The sequence below is a fragment of the Notechis scutatus genome, chromosome 15 (assembly GCF_049901735.1).
Source record: "Notechis scutatus isolate UNSWTSFEM ecotype Mainland chromosome 15, rNotScu1.2, whole genome shotgun sequence".
NCBI lineage: Eukaryota > Metazoa > Chordata > Lepidosauria > Squamata > Elapidae > Notechis > Notechis scutatus.
The window spans coordinates 2,457,332-2,474,994 of record NC_142023.1 but is presented as its reverse complement, the minus strand read 5'-3'; the positions used below and the strand labels follow the sequence as shown (position 1 = coordinate 2,474,994).

Sequence of the window (17,663 nt, the reverse complement as noted above, 5' to 3'; positions counted from 1 at the left end):
TAGTCTAGCAAAGAGAAGGACCAGGGGAGACAGGAGAGCAGTCCTCCAATATTTGAGGGGCTGCCACAGAGAGGAGGAGGAAGGGGTCAAGCTATTTTCCAAAGCACCTGAAGGCCAGACAAGGAATAATGGATGGAAACTGAACAAGGAGAGATTCAACCTGGAAATAAGGAGGAATTTTCTGACAGTGAGAACAATCAACCTATGGAACAGAAGTTGCCTTCAGAAGTTGTGGGAGCTTCATCCCTGGAGGCTTTCAAGAAGAGACCGGACTGACATCTGTCAGAAATGGTGTAGGGCCTCCTGCTTGGGTGGGAGGTTGGACTAGATGACCTACAAGGTCCCTTCCAACTCTGTTCATCTGTTAGATATTTATTCTGGGATGGAGGTTTGTCCTTAAGATTTTCCTCAGGAGAACTTTGCAGGGCCTGGTTGTCCCTGGCCAGAATTTGTCCGTCTCTTTTTGGTGCAGAGCCTCTCTTTGGGTTTCCAGAGGGAACGAGAAAAAAAAAAGGTTGGATAGATAGACTCGTCTCCCAGATCTTCGGATGTGCTGAGAAAAATCTGCCAGCTACCTTGGGGCAGGAGATGGACAAAAAAAAAAAAAAGGTATCTGGTGTTCATTTCCACAAATAGATGTCCTGATTCTTATTTTTATTTTTTTCACATTTTCTGCAAGCAGCCTCAGAAACCTTCTGTCCCTTTTATCTCCTCCCTTCATTTGGGGATGTTAAAAAAAAAAAAAGCAACCCCCCCCCCTTGCCTCCTTTTTTTTTATTTCCCGGTTTCCAAAGGCGTCGTTTCCGCATCTCAAAACACTGCAAGCCTTTCGCAGACCAGTTTTTCCCCCTCAAAAGCCGGGTAGATAAACTGGAAGGAAAAATATTGCAAATGTATGTTCCTCCTTTCTCGGCTCACCTGACCGTATGCTCCCCCCTCCCCTTGCCCCCCCCTCCCAAAAAAAACCCACCTTCAGCAAACCTAGTTTGGCTCCTCGGCATTGGTCCCCCTGGAATTATTTCTGGATATGCAAGCATCCTGCAGAAGGCAACTATTTTTAGCTCTGCAGCACAGAGTTTAACACAAACCTATTGTGTTGTGGGCTTACAGATGTGTCTTATTTGACTTCTGGAAAAGAGAGGCCGGAGGGGAGCCAGGAGGTGTGACATCACTTGGCATAGAATTATATTATTATATTATATTATTATTTCAGTTGGTCCTGCAGTCGTCCTGATGTTCAAGGCTGCGCGGTGCATTTTTTTTGTCCTATTTGGTCCTCGGACAGACAGATGTTTGCAATTGGATGGAGTTGGAGATCCTGTCGCATAATATAAGCTCCAAGTTGCAGGCAATCCTTGACTTAACAACCGTTAGGGTGAGTTTTTTTTTTACAGCCTCTCTTGCAACATTCGTTAAGCGAGTCATCCGGTTGTTAAGTGAATCTGGCTCGGCTTGGCTTGTTGGAAGGTCGCAAAAGGGGATCATGTGACCCCGTCATAAATCCGAGTCAGTTGCTGAGCATCAGAGGGTAAATCTTGTGACCGTGGGGATGTCGCAAGAGTGAAAGGTGGTCCTAAAAGTCCCTTTTTCCCCCAGTGCTATTGTAATTTCGAGAACTGTTGGAAGACGAGGACTACCCATAAAGCAGCCTTCTGCGATTGACTGATGGGGACTAATGCCAGGGGTGCCCTCCAGATGTTTTGGGGGGTTTGCACTCAAGGTGCCTATAGGACTATTGGTGTCATGCCCCTGTCGGAGTCTGAATCCGAGAAGGAAGAGGAACAGCTGACAGGGAGTGGGAATGTGGCTCCGTTGGTTGTGGAGGAAACTGGGGAAGGGCAAAGTCCGGCTGGGCAGAGCAGGGAAGAGGTAGAACAAGGGAGAGGGAGTTCGGAGGAAGACCCAGGCCCACCTCTTCATCCTAGGGCACGCAGGGAGGAATGGAGAAAGGAGCAATACGGGTTGCCTGGATTACGGGGGGAGGAAAGGGCCCTGATTCCCTTCATTAGCCACAGCTGGGGATGGAGTTTAAAAGAGCTGCATGCTGAGTGCAGTGTCTGCTGGGAACAAATGTGAGTTTCTCTTATCTGCGTTCCTGGCATCTTCCCAACCGTGTTGAGTTATTGCCGTTCCTTCACCTCTGGAATTCCTTCTCCTGCCCTGCCGGACTCATTACCTCGTTTTGCCTTGATTGGACTTATAGTTACAGGTTTCGTTGACCACGTTTTGGACTTGATTCTCTGCAGCCAAAGGCTGTTCACCTGGGAGAGTTTTAGTCCAGACCAGAAGGGGTAACCAGGACATTGGGGGCGAAGTTGGAGCTAATAAAGGGGCTCCTACTGATTATCTGACTGGGTTGCCTTTGTGCCACACCCCTTTGGGTCATCACAATTGGTGGTTCTCTTTGCTTTCTTTTGCCATAGTCCTTTTAACTCTGCAGCTCTTCGTGTTTTCTGATTATTTTTTAAAAACAATTATGGCTAATCGTGCCATTCGGGGCCATTCATTTGGTGTTCCTAGCATGCTACCTGTCTCGCGTTAATGCCCTTTTCATCCTACGCATAGACAAGAGAGGTAGAGATGGTGAAATGTTGGAAAACTGGATGTAGTTTTGGAATTTGGCTTCTGGGTAGAGGGAACCCCTAAAATACGATGCGGATTCAGCATCTGTCAACGTGCAGCCTGTTTTGACACATATTTTGGCCCCTGGAAGATTGTGAGGTAGAAATGATACGTTTCACGAGACCTTAGTTTTTCCTTCTGTTTTAAGTGAATTCTGAGATCGCAGAGGTAGAAAATGGGGCTCTGGTCTCCCCAGCCATCATTTATTCGCTTACTTTTCTGAAGTCCGGCAGCCCAATTTTACACCCGCTCTCCTTGTTGGAAATTCTGTGCATTTCAAGAAATGCCTCTCAACAGTTGAAAAGTGTGTGGCTCATTTAGGGGACTGGAGGCTAAAACATATAAAGAACGGTTGCTGGAATTGGATATGTCTAATCTGATGAAAAGAAGGACTAAGGGAGAGAGGATAGCAGCCTTCCAATATCTGAGGGGCTGCCCCAAAGAAGAGGGAGTCAAGCTATTCTCCAAAGCACCAGAAAGCAAAACAAGAAACCATGGATGGAAACTCATCAAGGAGAGAAGCAACTTAGAACTAAGAAGAAATTTCCTGACATTGAGAACAATTAACCAGTGGAACAGCTTGCCTCCAGAAGTTTTAAATGCTCCAACACTGGAAGTTTTTAAGAAGAGGCTGGATAACCATTTGTCTGAAGTGGTGTAGGGATTCCTGCCTAAGCAGGGGGCTGGACTAGAAGACCTCCAAGGTCCCTTCCTATTCTCTATTCTGTTTTGTTCTCTATTCTGTTTTCTAGTCTATTCTGTATAGTCTATTTATTTATTTATTTAATTTATATAATTTATAATGCCGCCTATTCGCCCATGGCGACTATTCTATACTATATTCTATTTTCTATTCTATTTTCAATTCTTTTCAATTCTGTTCTGTTCTATTCTATCCGATCTTCGCTTCTATTTTATACTATCCAATATTCTATTCTATTCTATTCTATTCTATTCTATTCTATGCTATGCTATGCTATGCTATGCTATGCTATGCTATTCTTATTCCTATTCCTATTCCTAATTCTTCTATTCTATTCTATTCTATTCTATTCTATTCTATTCCTATTCTATTCTATTCCTATTCCTATTCCTAATTCTTCTGTTCTATTCTATGCTATGCTATGCTATGCTATTCTATTCCTATTCCTATTCCTAATTATTCTATTCTATTCTATTCTATTCTATTCTATTCTATTCTATTCTATTCTATTCTATTCTATTCTACTTATTCTAATTATTCTTATTCTTACTCTTATTCTATTCATCTCTTTTGAGCAAACCCGAGTCTGCATTTTTGCTTCCCTACCATAAGCTGCATTTTGCAAGTGATGACCCATGCAATGATGGGTCTACCACAGTCCAGCTTCTCTTCACCTCTAACCTAGTTGCACAGCTAAATATAATCCTCTGAACAGCCAAGAAATCGCCAATGTGGACATTGCAAAAAAATAAATAAATAAACTATTTGTGGAATGAGCTATTTCCAACAACCCAGGCAAGTAGGTTGTGTAAACAAGCCTGGCAAAACCCCACATTTCCCTTTTCTCATTGGTGCAGAAAGACACTTGCGAGCCCAGTTAGGAGTGGCTGCTGTGAATAAAACAAAGAAAGACATGTTTGGGTTTCTCATTCCCCATGTTTAACCATAGATAGAGCCATTGTTCAGATTAATTGCAAGTTTGGTACCACGAGGCTGTGCGACGTCTTGCAAACAAATGATGGAGAACCAGGCTCCCGAGGAATTTCAGCCAGGAAATGACAAAGGCATTGGAGATTGGAGCGGGGACATATTTAGGATAGGATTAGGATTATGAGGAAAAGAATTAGGAATAGAAATAGAATTAGAATTAGGAGTAGAATTAGAATTAAGAGTAGAATTAGAATTAGGAGTAAGAAGTAGAATTAGGAGTAGAATTAGAATTAGGAATAGAATGAGAATTAGGAGTAGAATTAGAATTAGGAGTAAGAAGTAGAAGTAGAATTAGGAGTAGAATTAGAATAAGGAATAGAATGAGAATTAGGAGTAGAATTAGAATTAAGAGTAGAATTAGAATTAGGAGTAAGAAGTAGAATTAGGAATAGAAATAGAATTAGGAATAGAATTAGAATTAGAATTAATAGAATTAGGGAGTAGAATTAGGACTAGAATTAGGAGTAAGGAGTAGAATTAGAATTAGGAATAGAATTAGAATTAGGAGTAGAATTAGAATTAGGAATAGAATTAGAATTAGGAGTAGAATTAGAATTAGGAGTAGAATTAGAATTAGGAGTGGAATAGGAACAGAACAATAACATAAACAGAGTTGGCAGAGGTTCTGTAGTGGAAATTTTGAGTAGTTCAGAGAACCGGCCAATCCCACCTCTGACTGGAGATTTTACAGTATTCTTCCCCTGCCACACCCACAGAACTGGTAGTAAACATTTTTGAATTCCATCACTGGAGCTTGGAGGTCTTCAAGTCCAACCTCTTGCCTAGGCAGGAAACCTTACACCACTTCAGACAAATGGTTGTCCAATCTCTTCTAAAAAACTTCCAGCGTTGGAGCCTTCACAACTTCTGGAGGCAAGTTGTTCCACTGGTTAATTATTCTCACTGTCAGGAAATTTCTCCTTAGTTCTAGGTTGCTTCCCTCCTTGATTCTTAATTCAGGGGCTCCAGTTGTTTCTCCCTGCTTCATTAAGGGCTGGCACCAAGCCTTTAATGCAGGGGTCCCCAACCCACGGGTCACAGTTCACTTATCGGGCCGTGAGCTATTCAAAACCGGGCTGAGTGGCAGGCGAGTGCTTGCACGTGTGCATTCCCCCTTGCACAAGCAGTGGACGAGCATGCACACGTATGATTGCCCATCATGTGCACCGAAACTATTCCCGCCCCCCGGTGTGCTGGGACGCAAAGGGGAACCCCACTTTAACGGTTCCTCCACCGACTTCCCTTCTACCTGAGATTTTAATTCAGACAGCCTTTCTTTGATCCGGTTTTTCAAGCAGGAGAGCTTGAAAAAGTCCGCAGGAGCAAACGACCAAAAGGAATCCAGTAACACCTTTTCCACATTTTATGCAAAGGCAGAATCTTTGTGTCATCCCTACCCCAAACAGAGTGGATTGAACATACATTTCTCTAGCCGCCCCAGTGAAGGCAACCATAGCTCACAAAAATTTAACGGTCTTGAAATAAAAGGGGTGCGTTGGAGAAGCTACCACTAGATGCTTTTGTTGTGGCCTGCCAGTGGCCAGTGGAAGTTGGCGGTAGACTCGGACAGTGAAGAGGTTGGGGAGGAATCTGGGCCAGTCCTGGAGTCTGGGGAAGGCTCTGACAAGGGCTCTGCGTTGGAGGCAGAGAAGGGGCCAGGGCCGTCCGACAGTTATCAGCTGCCTTCGGAGTCGGAGATCAGTGGGGAAGAAGAACAGCTGGAGCCTGTTCCCAGTGTGCGCATGCACAGAGCTGCCAGGAGAAGGGAACAGCTAAGGAACAAGGGTCGACTTGGGAGTAAAGGCTCAGGTGGACGGTGAATGGCCCCTCCCATAGGGAATAAAGAGGAGCGAAAGGGAAGGGGTGTTGCAGGAGACAATTAGTTCAGTTCATAAGGATGAAGATCTGTTCCTGACTTCTTGCCAAGTAATTGCTGCTACAGCGTGGCGTTTGGAAGATATCGGCCTGGCAACTCTCCAAGCCTGATAAAGGTCTGTAGTTATGAAATCTCATGGAAGACTCTTTGCCGGGACTTTTCTGGAGAGGAATTCCCTTTAACCTAAATAAAAGGGGTTTTTGTCGGGATGAGGCGTCTGCTTCGTGGTTTTGGGAAGGTCTAGGTCTGAATAGCTTCCTGGTTTTGTGCCTGCCTTGGTGATCTTGTTTCGGGGCCTTTAAAGTGAATTTAAATGTCGTTTTGGAAGTCCCCTCCCCCCCCTGATGTATTTCAGAACAAGTTTTAAAAGCTCATGTTCTTTATCTTTGGGTACATTCCAATTAGACCTGTTCCATCTCAAGGCGGTGGTTTCTTCTGTGATGATGAGATGGTCCAAACTCTCTTGAAGAAGTCTGCTTTCTCTATTTCCAAACAGTTCAGTGGCCTCTCCTTGGCTCCGATGGTTAGTTTTAAAGATTAATGACCCTCCACTTAAATAGCGGGCTGGGTTATTGTTTCTGCCTATAGGTTTTGTGCCATTTCAAGATAGGACGCAAACGTTAAGGAAACAAGCAGTTCCAAATTCCAGCTGGCGTCCGATGCCAGGTTTAATAGAGGGTTCAGAAAATGCCCGTCTTGCTTGCCAACCGATCCCCCAATACTTCCAAGGAAAAGCTGCTGGAACCTCCTAAGGCAGGGGGGTAGCGAGTCAAAAGCAGCTCGCTGGTTTAATTTATCTTCCCGCGTGCTCCATTGTTAAATATTTTAGTGCATCCGGCTAGCCAGAGATCTGTCTTTGCTTGAAAATGCACTTAAGAGAGCTTATAAAGAAAATGTACATGCAATCAGCAATAATTCCTTCTCCTTCCCCCTTTCCCCCTCTTCATTTCCAGAACGAGTTTGTTTAGAGGCACTTGGTAGCCAAAATGATGTTTGTCAAAAGAAAACTCTTTCTATAACTACTTGGGTGCTCATTGATTAGTGTCTCTCTCTTTTTTTTTTTTTTAAGTAAAAGTTTTATTAATTTTAACAACAAACAAAAAACACTTAAAACATAAAACAACATAAAAACATCATCATCCTTCATAAATTTACAGACAGTGTATCGGTTGGTTTACCACTCCTTTTTGTGCATCCATTTCATAGTCATCATAGTAATTATATTACATAATAAGTCATATTATCAATCAACAATTATATATCCTAATATCATTATTAAACAATCATTTGACTATAATTTTACTAATTCATACTTAAGCGAGATAACTATAGTTTAGTTAATTTATTTTCTGACAAATCATAAAATCATACCAAGTCTATCTTAATAAAATATTATAAAAATATTATCAACCCCCCAACAAATGTATATTCATTATTAAGAAAATATTGGAATGTGCTGAAATGAGTAGATTGACATTTGAAATTAGAGAACAAGAAGATAAACAATTTTATGAAGTTTGGGATCTTTTTTATCAATGGTTAGATAATACAATATAATAATAAAATATTTAGAAACCTAGGAAATAATGATTACCGTCTCTTAATAGCGTGCTAAAGGTGGGATTTATTCTTTCAAGTGTTTACATGTTGTCTCGTAAACATTTTTTGGCATTGGGGCAGTTCCTGGTAAAACCCCTTCCAAAAAAAAATGTGGTTCATTAAAAGCTTGAGCGTTGCAATAGCTCGCTGAGCGTTTTCAATAACTCAGGCTTGTTTTTCTGTGGCTTCCCCAAACTGGATTTACATCAGGATTTTTTTCAATCTTGGCAGCTTAAGACAGGTGGACTTCCACTCCCAGAATTCCCCTGCCGCAGGTTGAAATCCACCTGTCTTTAAAGTGGCCAAGATGGAGGAAACACTGATCTAAGACACTCAAAACTCGGCTGCGGAAGTAGATTTCGGATAGCTGTGTATCCCAAATTCTCCTTTACTGGTTTGGAAAAATCCCTGTTTCACCATCCTCCCTAATGCTTCTACTCCTTTCCCAGGTGAGCAGATATTGCTGGCTCTGAGAAATAGATGGAACATTTGGAGAAAGTATTGCTGAATTGGCCACACAGTTCATTTTTTCTGAATTCAGGAATAAGGCACCTTTGCTAATGGACCAGCCGAATTGTATTAACGTGGGCCAGTTTGAGGATTAAATGTTGAGGTAGATTTGTTCTCTGGACTGTTCTCCTTGTGTATTTTTTGTGTGCAGCTTTTGTACGATTCCTCCCGGGGTTGATTCAGGCCTCGTCCCAAGAGCACTCGAAAATAATAAAACAAATCATTGCCAGTGTTCGATGCCAGCATGCTCATTGGAGCGACGGTGACCCAGATATGGTTCCCCACTGTGGCGGATGCTGCTGGAGAGAACTTTGAACGGAGGCCAGAAATTTAAAATTACGGTGCGGAAGGAACCGGGTGGGCTTTGTCGTTTGTCATTGGGTTGAGTGCTCCCTGAAGAAGGGAGAAAGAAAGCGTCTGTTCAGACGAGGCAGGGAGCATCTTGCTTTGAAGGGGGGAAAAAAGGCAGTGTCCCTTTTCATCTCCAAATGTTGAGGGAGCTTCTCCATCATCCACTGGGCGCAGCAGGTTGCAAGGGTTGCGGTGGAAACCCATCTGTCCAGCAAGCCCAAATCTGGGAACATCTGGCAGGAAACCAGCTCCTTCTCGGTGCTTCTCCATTGCGGCACATCCTGGGATTCAGCTCCTGCGCGGAAAGAGATGTCGGGGTGGTTTTCAAGATGTCATTCCCACCAGAAGATTGAGGTGGTCTGAAACGAGCTGTCTTGAGTGCCACCACAGTGTGTGAAAATCTCCATTCCATCCGAAGGAAGATATCCCCCCCCCCCTTTCTCTTTGGAATTAGAGTGTAGAATTATTTAGAATTATACAGAATAGAATAGAATAGAATAGAATAGAATAGAATAGAATAGAATAGAATAGAATAGAATAGAATTTTTGAATGAAGAATAGAATAGAAATATTGGAGTGAAAAAGAATAGAATAGTATAGTATCGAATAGAATAGAATAGAAATATTGGAATAGAATAGAATACAGAAGGGGAGGTGAGGGGAGAGGAAAGAAGAGAAGATGGAAGAGAAGAGAAAGAATAGAATAGAAGATGGAATAGAATAGAATAGAATAGAATTAGAATAGAATAGAATAGGAATAGGAATAGAAATAGGAATAGAAATAGGAATAGAAATAGGAATAGAAATAGGAATAGAAATAGGAATAGGAATAGAATTCTTTATTGGCCAAGTGTGGTTGGACACACAAGGAATTGGTCTTGGTGCAAATGCTCTCAGTGTACATAAGAGAAAAGATACATTCGTCAAGAGTCAAGAATCATCAGGTGCAACACTTAATGATAGTCATAATTATTATCATTGTACGTGTATACATATACAACGAAATTCACATAACACCTGAGTTTGTCTCAGTTGGCTTCCTCTGTGATCAGGGCCTCCACTTTGAAGAGCTGGTGGTGGACCTATTTGGAGGGGCTTCAAATGTTTGGCTGATGTTCTTGAAAAAGGTCAGGAGTGGCCAATTGATGCGGAGATGTCCAGTGGTGGGATTCAAATATTTTTTAATACCAGTTCTGTGGGCGTGGCTTGGTGGGCGTGGCTTGGTGGGCATGGCAGGGGAAGGATACTGCAAAATCCCCCTCCCCACCCCACTAACCTGCTTTCCAGCTCTGTTCTCCTTGCAGGGCAACCAAAGAAGACCCAGCTGATCAGCTGGGACTCAATGGGAGGCAGAGAAGAGATGGGGTTGGCGGGGCCAGTCAGAGGTGGGATTGGCTGGTTCTCCGGACTACTCAACATTTCCGCTACTGGTTCTCCAGAACTGGTCAGAACCGGTTGAATACCCACCTCTGGACGATGTCATGTCTTCTCTTATCATCTCGTACTTTCTCTTGGGGTTGTTCTTCTGCAGACAGGATAGACGTCCCAAAGGGGAATGCTGCAATCCTGCAGGCTGCCAGTTTTCCAACCTCAATCCTACGTCCAAAAGTTAGATCAGTCCTTCTATATATTTCCCCCCCCAAACAACCAAGAATGATGAAAAGCACCATTCCTATCTATCTATGGAGTTTCTCAGTCATCCAGGGTTGTCCCAAAGGTGCTTTTCAAAAGACAACTGGACTTTTTAATATATATCTATATCTATATCTATATCTATATCTATATCTATATCTATATATCTATATATCTATCTCTATCTCTATCTCTATCTATCTATCTATCTATCTATCTATCAGAAAAAATAAATAAATAATTTTTATTTCTACTTGGAAACCCCTGCTGGACTTCGTGCTTGAGCTGGAAAAAAAAATGAAACTTTGATTTTGGGTTTTACCCAGTTAGATACCTTTGTTGTTATGGAAATGGCTGGTTTATACTATTATGTCAAAGAACATTTTATTTGTTGATTAGCCCTTGGGCCATATCAAAGTGCAAAGTTCCAGAAATAAATTATTGCTAAAAATTTGATAAAAGCAATTTAAAATGGAATTGGATAAAATGCAATTTTAAATGAAATGGGAATAAAATACGATTGATAATGAAATTGGAATACAATACAGTCTAAAGTGAAATTGGAATAGAATGCAGTAATTTAAGATATAGATAAAATATGACAAAATTATATTTCGGTGTCACACCCCTGCAATCTACTCCAATCAGTCCTGCATATGCCGATCTCAACTGGACTAGAGGGCTTAAGGACCATTGTGCTTAAAGGGTATTTTCAGGTTCTGGCCGCACACGAGGTAAGTTGTTTTGATACGGGGGTCTCAATGGGTCATTCGTTTGGTATATAGACTGAGGTGCTCTCTCTCACCCTCTTATACGGGCAACAATCCAATACGATGTGAGCCAGGTATTCTATCTGCGCTATGCAGAATGCAGAGATTATGTAAAAGTAAAAAGTTGAAGTTTGATATTAATGCCTTATTTTACTGCACCAAAATGAGTGGGAAGTCAGTCCCCCCCCCTTTTTTTTTCTTTTTGCCCTTTCCTTCACTTTTCCCTTCCCTATTTTCCCTACTATTTATTTTTGTATTTTCTTTGTATGCTATATTATAAACTAATAAAAAAACCATTAAAAAAGGCGATGGGACATGACCAAGAAACTCCAGTTGCCTTTTGAAAAGAACCTGTCAGGATTCCAGCAATCGCCCTAATTAAATCATGATTCCCGAGCCAAACTTCAAAAAACTTCAAAGGATTTAATTGAGGCGACATACTGGCAGTGCCCTGTATGAAGCCAACTCTGGCATATGTAATTTACAGTCACCTGTGGCCTGTTTCCCCTCCTCCCCCCTGGGTGTGTCATAAATCAGATTCTCCAATTGACCAACTGACGGGCTGGGTGTCATCAATCATGTTCTCCAATTAAATATATTCTCAAGCAAAAGCTCTGGTATTTTAGTTACAACCTTTTAAAGATAAAGAGTTGGAATGTACTTTTGCTTTCAAACTGCTGCACTGCTCTTCCAGATTTCCTTCCCCCCCTCTCCTCTCTTTTTTTATGGTAACTACTAAAACAGGCATAGGAATGTTTTAGGAGTTGACAGAACCTTTGCAACAACCATGATTCGGATGATTGAGGAACTCCAGATAGGATAGATGGCTTTCATCACCCATCATTTGTTGTTGTTTGGGAGGTGGGGTAGGGAATATATAGAAGAGCCAGATCTACTTTTAGATGTAAGAATCAGGTTGGAACTGGGAGTTTGCTGTATTTCGGCATTCTATTTATTTTTACTTAAGAAATTCAGGTTTCAGGGAGTTGACGAGATGCTAAAGTAATATCTGTGGATGCCATCTTTGAACGCAAGACTTTCTTAGAAATTCCTTTGGACGGAGAGTCAGGAATGACTCAAAAGCCCAGGTTGAGCACACCTCAAACCCCAAAGGTAGAGTCTGCCGATCCAAAAATTGCTGAGATGGGAGACTTTGCACTTCCTTGGAATTTCTAAAGTGACTGCTACACCCACTGCTGGCTTTCCAGCTGTTTGTGGTAATGTTGGGCTATATTACGACACCGCTGTGGGTTGGCCAAGTTACTTGATGTTACTTGCGAATGATGCAATGGAGAGGAGAAAAGTTATTATGAAGTGAAGTCACCAGGAGACAAGGATTTGTCCAAGACTGTCTCAGCATAACTGGTAAGAGTTAGCGTCGGCTGGAATGCTCACAGATCGTGGATATATTTAACCCAGGAATGTCAGGCTGAGCTTTCTTTGGGCCTCGGCTGTCCCAGCCGGCTTTGAACCGGCCAGTAAGAACTGCAGATCTGCAGGTATCGCAGTAATTTTTTAAGAGAGCCGGCGACAGCGAGGAGGAATTACACACCCAGTGGTTAAGTGTGCAAAGAGCAGGAACAGATGCACGAGACGGTCCAAAGTTCAGCCCAGGGAAATAGGAGAGAAGCAAAACAACAATGGCCAGGCCAGGAAGGAGAAGCAGGGTATCAAGACTGGCCCAGGTGTGGTGAAAAACTTGAGAGCCAGTTTGGACCCTTGCTGCCTCTTTGTCCAAGGTGGCCTGATGTCATTGTGGACTAGACGAAGAATTTTGTTGTGAGGCAGAAAAAGCTTTCTTCGGGCGCCTCTGAATCCAAGGTACTTGCTCAAAAATAGGTTCCAAATTAAGAGCCCTAAATCCCTTTTTGTACTTGGCTTCTGTTCTGTTGGAAAAGAAAGTCTGGTTGAGCAGGCTCGGAGAAGCTGACGTTCTGGTCAGACGGGTTCACCTTGCTGGCAAAACAACGTCGCAGCTTCAAAGCTTGTGATCTCTGAAATAAATCAGAAGGATGTTAGTCGGTAGAGGCTGCCCCGGGTGAAGAAGAGGCCGCTCAGTGCCCGTAGCATCCAGAACCTTCCACGGAGGTATGGTTGAACGCGGAAAGGAGCTGGGTCTTTCCTACCATGAAATTGAGTTAAAAAGCCCACCATGTGTGTGTTGGTTCCTTGGGTAGAAAGCTTCTAAGGCTGCTTTATGTATGTTATGTTTATTCTTTCAATTTGTCAGATGTTGGTTGGATGGATCAAGGGAGATAGACAGATGATAGAGAGTTAGCAAGAGAGATATGTAGATATTAGCTCGATACCTGTGCTTTGCTATGAAACTATGTGGTCGGGCTTGGTTTTTCGGGAAGAAAATAAGGGAGGGGGGAAAATTCTGCCTCTGCCTACCAGCATCCATCAGTATTCATCTGGTTAGCATCCAGTAAGTGTGTGTGAGAGAGTGGAGGGCTGCTTGGAAACTGAAACAGTATTTGCTGTGTGCGCAAAAAGGAGACAGCAAGGAGCTTGGGCGTGGCTTAGCTCAACTGTTCTGGACTAAAGCTGCTTGGTACTCTGAAACTGAAACTCCTCTGCTTGTGTTTTGCATTTGGAAGAGATTTCTTTTCAAGTGGGGCGGGGGAGTAGAACTCCTTAGCATCAGAGCGTGTTAATAATAACAATATAGGAAATGCTAAAGCTCCGATGACCATTTTGAAAAAAATCAGAGTTTTGAGAGTTGAAATTGCCAGTGCTGAGATGGAGAAGGGAATAGAACTGAAAATATTTGTCCCAGTCCTTTTTTGTGAGTAGAAAAAAATCTTGGTCTTTAATCCTCATAGTTTCTCTTCTCGGCACTTTTTCCAAAGTCTCCACATCTTTTTTGCAACGGGGTGACCAAAACAGGATGTGGTATATTCCAGGTGTGGCTTTACTAAGGCTTTAAAAGCGGTGCTAATACATCACGTGCTTTTGATTCTGTGCCTCCGTTTATACAACCAAGGATTGTGTTAGCTTTTTTGGCTGCTGCCACACACAGCTGGCTCATATTTAAGTGATTGTCCACTGGGACTCCAAGGGTCCCTCTCACAGTTTTTGAGCCAGGTTGTCTGCCTTTCTCCCATCTCGTAAGTCCAAGGTGTTTCTCCCAAAGCTTCTTTTCATATAATTCTGCCACATTCAGATACTTGCATCTCTGTTGGCCTGCCTACTAAAACACAATTCATTGGGTGGAAATTTGCTCCCTTGTTTTGCTTCCTAATTGGACTGTGAGCTTGGTGGAATGTTTCCTTAGTGTTTGTGTCTGCTGCCTCTTCCTTTGCCAGTGTTGTGGTTCACCGGCAGCAGGTGAGGACGGCTGAAGCCTTGGAGAGCGAGGACTTTTAGAAGAGTTTCCTAGGGAGTATCTTCCAGAGCTGGAATTTTTATGGTCCCTTCTCCTCCTGCTGTCTCTCCAAGAGGTGACAAGTTTCTAGCCATCTGGCTCCAGTCCTCCAGTTGTATATCATGTGCAAGTTATACAGAGGGGCCTGCATGTGATGCAGGGATGGGGCCAGGACCATCAGGGAATGGAGTGCTGCCTTCGGAGACGGTGGAGGCTGGCAGCAGTGAGGAAGAGCTCCCCGAGGAGCCTGTGCCCAGTGCATGTGTGCGCAGGGCTGCTTGTAGGAAAGAGCAGCTGCAGCAGCACGGGCGACTCGGGAGTAAGGCTGCAAGGGAATGGCCCCTCCTTTAAGGGATAAAAGCCAGCCTAAGAGACCGGGATTCTTTGCTGGAAGCAAAGAAGTTTTTGCACTCAAGTCTTGTGGACGTTTGGAATATCTTGGTTGGTGTTTGGAGACTCTTTGTATTTGAAATATTTCTTGGCAACTTTATCTAGTGTTCTTGGCAGCCTTGCACAACCTTGGCAAGGCTGATTCTTATCAGAGACAAACAGTTTGAAACAGCCTTTTAACCGTGAAGAAATGGAATTTGTAAAGGATCATTAAAAGGTTTTGCTGCTACCTCTGTTTCATGTTTGTTTCCTTGGAACAAGGTTTGGGTCAGAACAACCACGGAGACGTCTTCGGACAGCGCTGGCTCTTCGGCTTTGTAACGGAAATGAGCACCACCTCCCAGAACAGGAAATGACTAGCACACATTTACCTTTTATTTTGCAGTCTGCATGGCGAGGTGTAAGCACCCCACAGAAGAAGAACTCCGGAAAAGCGCACCAATTCATTCTTCAATTCGTTTTTGACGCCCCCCCTTCCCTCCTTCCCCCTCCCCCAGGCCTCGCCCGCGGGCAGAGCCGCGCGCGCCGGCAGCGCCCTCCCTTGCCGAACTGAAAAAGAAGCCCCAGCCGGATACCTGGCGGAGGCCGGGCGGGTGGGCAGCGGGCGGGCGGGCGGGCGGTGGAGGGAGCGCGGGCGGCAGGAAAAGGGAGCGCAGCGTTTCTTGGCCCGGGAATCCCCTTTGGCCGCCCCATTTACTTCAAAGGAAGTTATTTATTGAAAGGAAGTGAATCCAGTACTAGTCAAAGCAGAATCTAAGATGCTTCCAGGCACACAGTAACAGATAAAGGGAATTAGAACCCCTCCCCTTGTTTAGATGTGGATTTAGTCAAACAAAGAACCAACATGTTAATTCCCCCCTCCCTTTTTCTGGGAACGTATCTTAGAAGAGTTTCCCAGGGAGTATCTTCCAGAGCTGGAATTTTTATGGTCCCTTCTCCTCTTGCTGTCTCTCCAAGAGGTGACAAGTTTCTAGCCATCTGGCTCCAGTCCTCCAGTTGTATATCATGTGCAAGTTATACAGATTCAATATAAGATTTAATATATTCAGGTTACATCAAAAAGGATTACTTGTACCAACTCCTCCCCCCCCCCCTTCTTCCATAGAAGAATGGCAGATACACGGATCTGACACAAACGTTCCAATGACTCTCTGCGTACCCAAAATTTTCATGTTGACTGAAGAAGTTACTCGGATGAGTAACAAAATGTCTCAGTTTTAAGAAACTTTGGTCCACGATTTTACCTTTTGAGGTATTTTTGGCCTGGATGATTAAGCCTTCATATACATATATAGACATATGAGAGTTTGGTAAAAAACAACAACTGTCTAGTTAAAAATTGAGATGATGGAAGGCGATTTTCTGGGATTCCCTGAATCTTCAACAACTTTCTCCTAAAAGTTCATGGATTGCCAACTGGTAGAGAATTTTCCAGGTTGTAATGGATTTATAGATGTGCGATGACATGATTGCCAAGAGAGTAACTCTGTGCGTGCAAGTTTTCCATAAACATTAGATAAATGCTTCATCCATTGAAAAAAAGGTTTTCCATCTCCCACCCTTCAACGTAAATGCATAGGAAATGAAGACTATGATTAATAAAGGCCATAAGGTATGACTGTACATGCCAAATTGCTGGACAGCACTGGCTGCAATAACCTAACTCCAAAACCAGCATCCAAATTAAGAGGATTTCTTAGGAAGAACATTATTTTTTGTTGTCATTTTATTGCTTTGCTCTTTTTATGGTCTCCATTTTTGGTTGGTTTGGTTTTTTTCTTCTTCTGTGAACTGGCCAGAGTCTTTACAACTGTTAGAAATCAACGTTACGCCATCAGTACTTCAAGACAAGCCAAAATCGGTACAATATCCTCGTTTCCCCCCTTTTCTGAAAAGTCTAAATAATGCAAGAGAAGCCTAAAATGTCTGCAGAGATTCTCAGTCTTTCAGGTCATGGTTGTCCCAAAGGTGCTTTTTTTTCAGGAACCAACTGGACTTTCTTGTTTTTTTTTTCTTTTTAAGATGTTTCCCTTCTCCTCCAAGAAGCTTCTTCAGCTCTGACGGGATGGCGGGGAATGGAAGGATTTACATTCCTTGCAGGCAGCTGGTCATTTGCATCCTTTTAAAGGGACGTTGAAGCACTTGGAGGTTTATCCAGAGGAAAAATTGCTACAGGAACCGGGAGCACTACCCAGGTAACCCAGTGGACACAGATAAACCTCCAAGTGGCCTCAAAGGCTGCAAATGACCAGCTGTCTGCAAGGATTATTTCTAGCTTTCATATTTTTTCTCTAGCCATTGATAAAATAATTCCCATATCTGATAATATTCAGTTTGTTTGCAAGTGTTAGCCTGCTTGTTTCTGCACATTCTAGTATTTTCCTTATGACATCTTCTTCTGTCGGAATCTTTTCATTTTTCCAAGTTTGTGCAAATATGGTACAATTCTAGCTGCGGTTACTACATGGATAATTAAAGGTATCTTATCTTTTACTGTAAGTTTCTGGTATGATCCCCAAGAAACATATTTTCAGGTCTTAAATCTATGTGGTGTATCATCTTTTCCAACCACGTATGTATTTTTGTCCAGTATCTTCCAATGAAAGTTTCAAAGAACCTGGAGGGGAAGGAAGTTGGCGCTGGAGAACTACTGAAGATCAACCGTTTTGGGGGACATTTCTGCCTTCTGCAGAAAATATGCGCCTTCCTTCCTTCCTCCTGGAAGAATTGGCAGCCATCTCTCCGTGGAAACTGGTTTCTGATTTCTTCTGCTTTCTTCCCTCTTCTCTCTGGTGCTCTGCAGGTGCCTGGTGGAACCTGACTCCAGGAACGCCATACCTGGGTGAACTTCTG

The 17,663-nt window shown here is 43.0% G+C and overlaps 1 protein-coding gene across 12 annotated transcripts in view; it reads left to right on the top strand.

Annotated features, from left to right (window-relative positions):
• The window catches only part of STRBP (spermatid perinuclear RNA binding protein), an 81,802-nt gene that overhangs the window by 23,831 nt on the left and 40,308 nt on the right, over positions 1–17,663 (top strand). For 6 of the 12 annotated variants that reach the window (XM_087943996.1, XM_087943997.1, XM_087943992.1 and 3 more), the window contains exon 2: positions 17,614–17,663. This exon is cut by the window's right edge and continues 128 nt beyond it. The gene's annotated coding sequence lies outside the window, so the exon portion shown is untranslated. Of the gene's footprint in view, positions 1–12,301; positions 13,142–17,613 lie in introns of those variants that run through there. The other 6 variants (XM_087943993.1, XM_087944003.1, XM_087944004.1 and 3 more) reach the window with 5 other exon arrangements.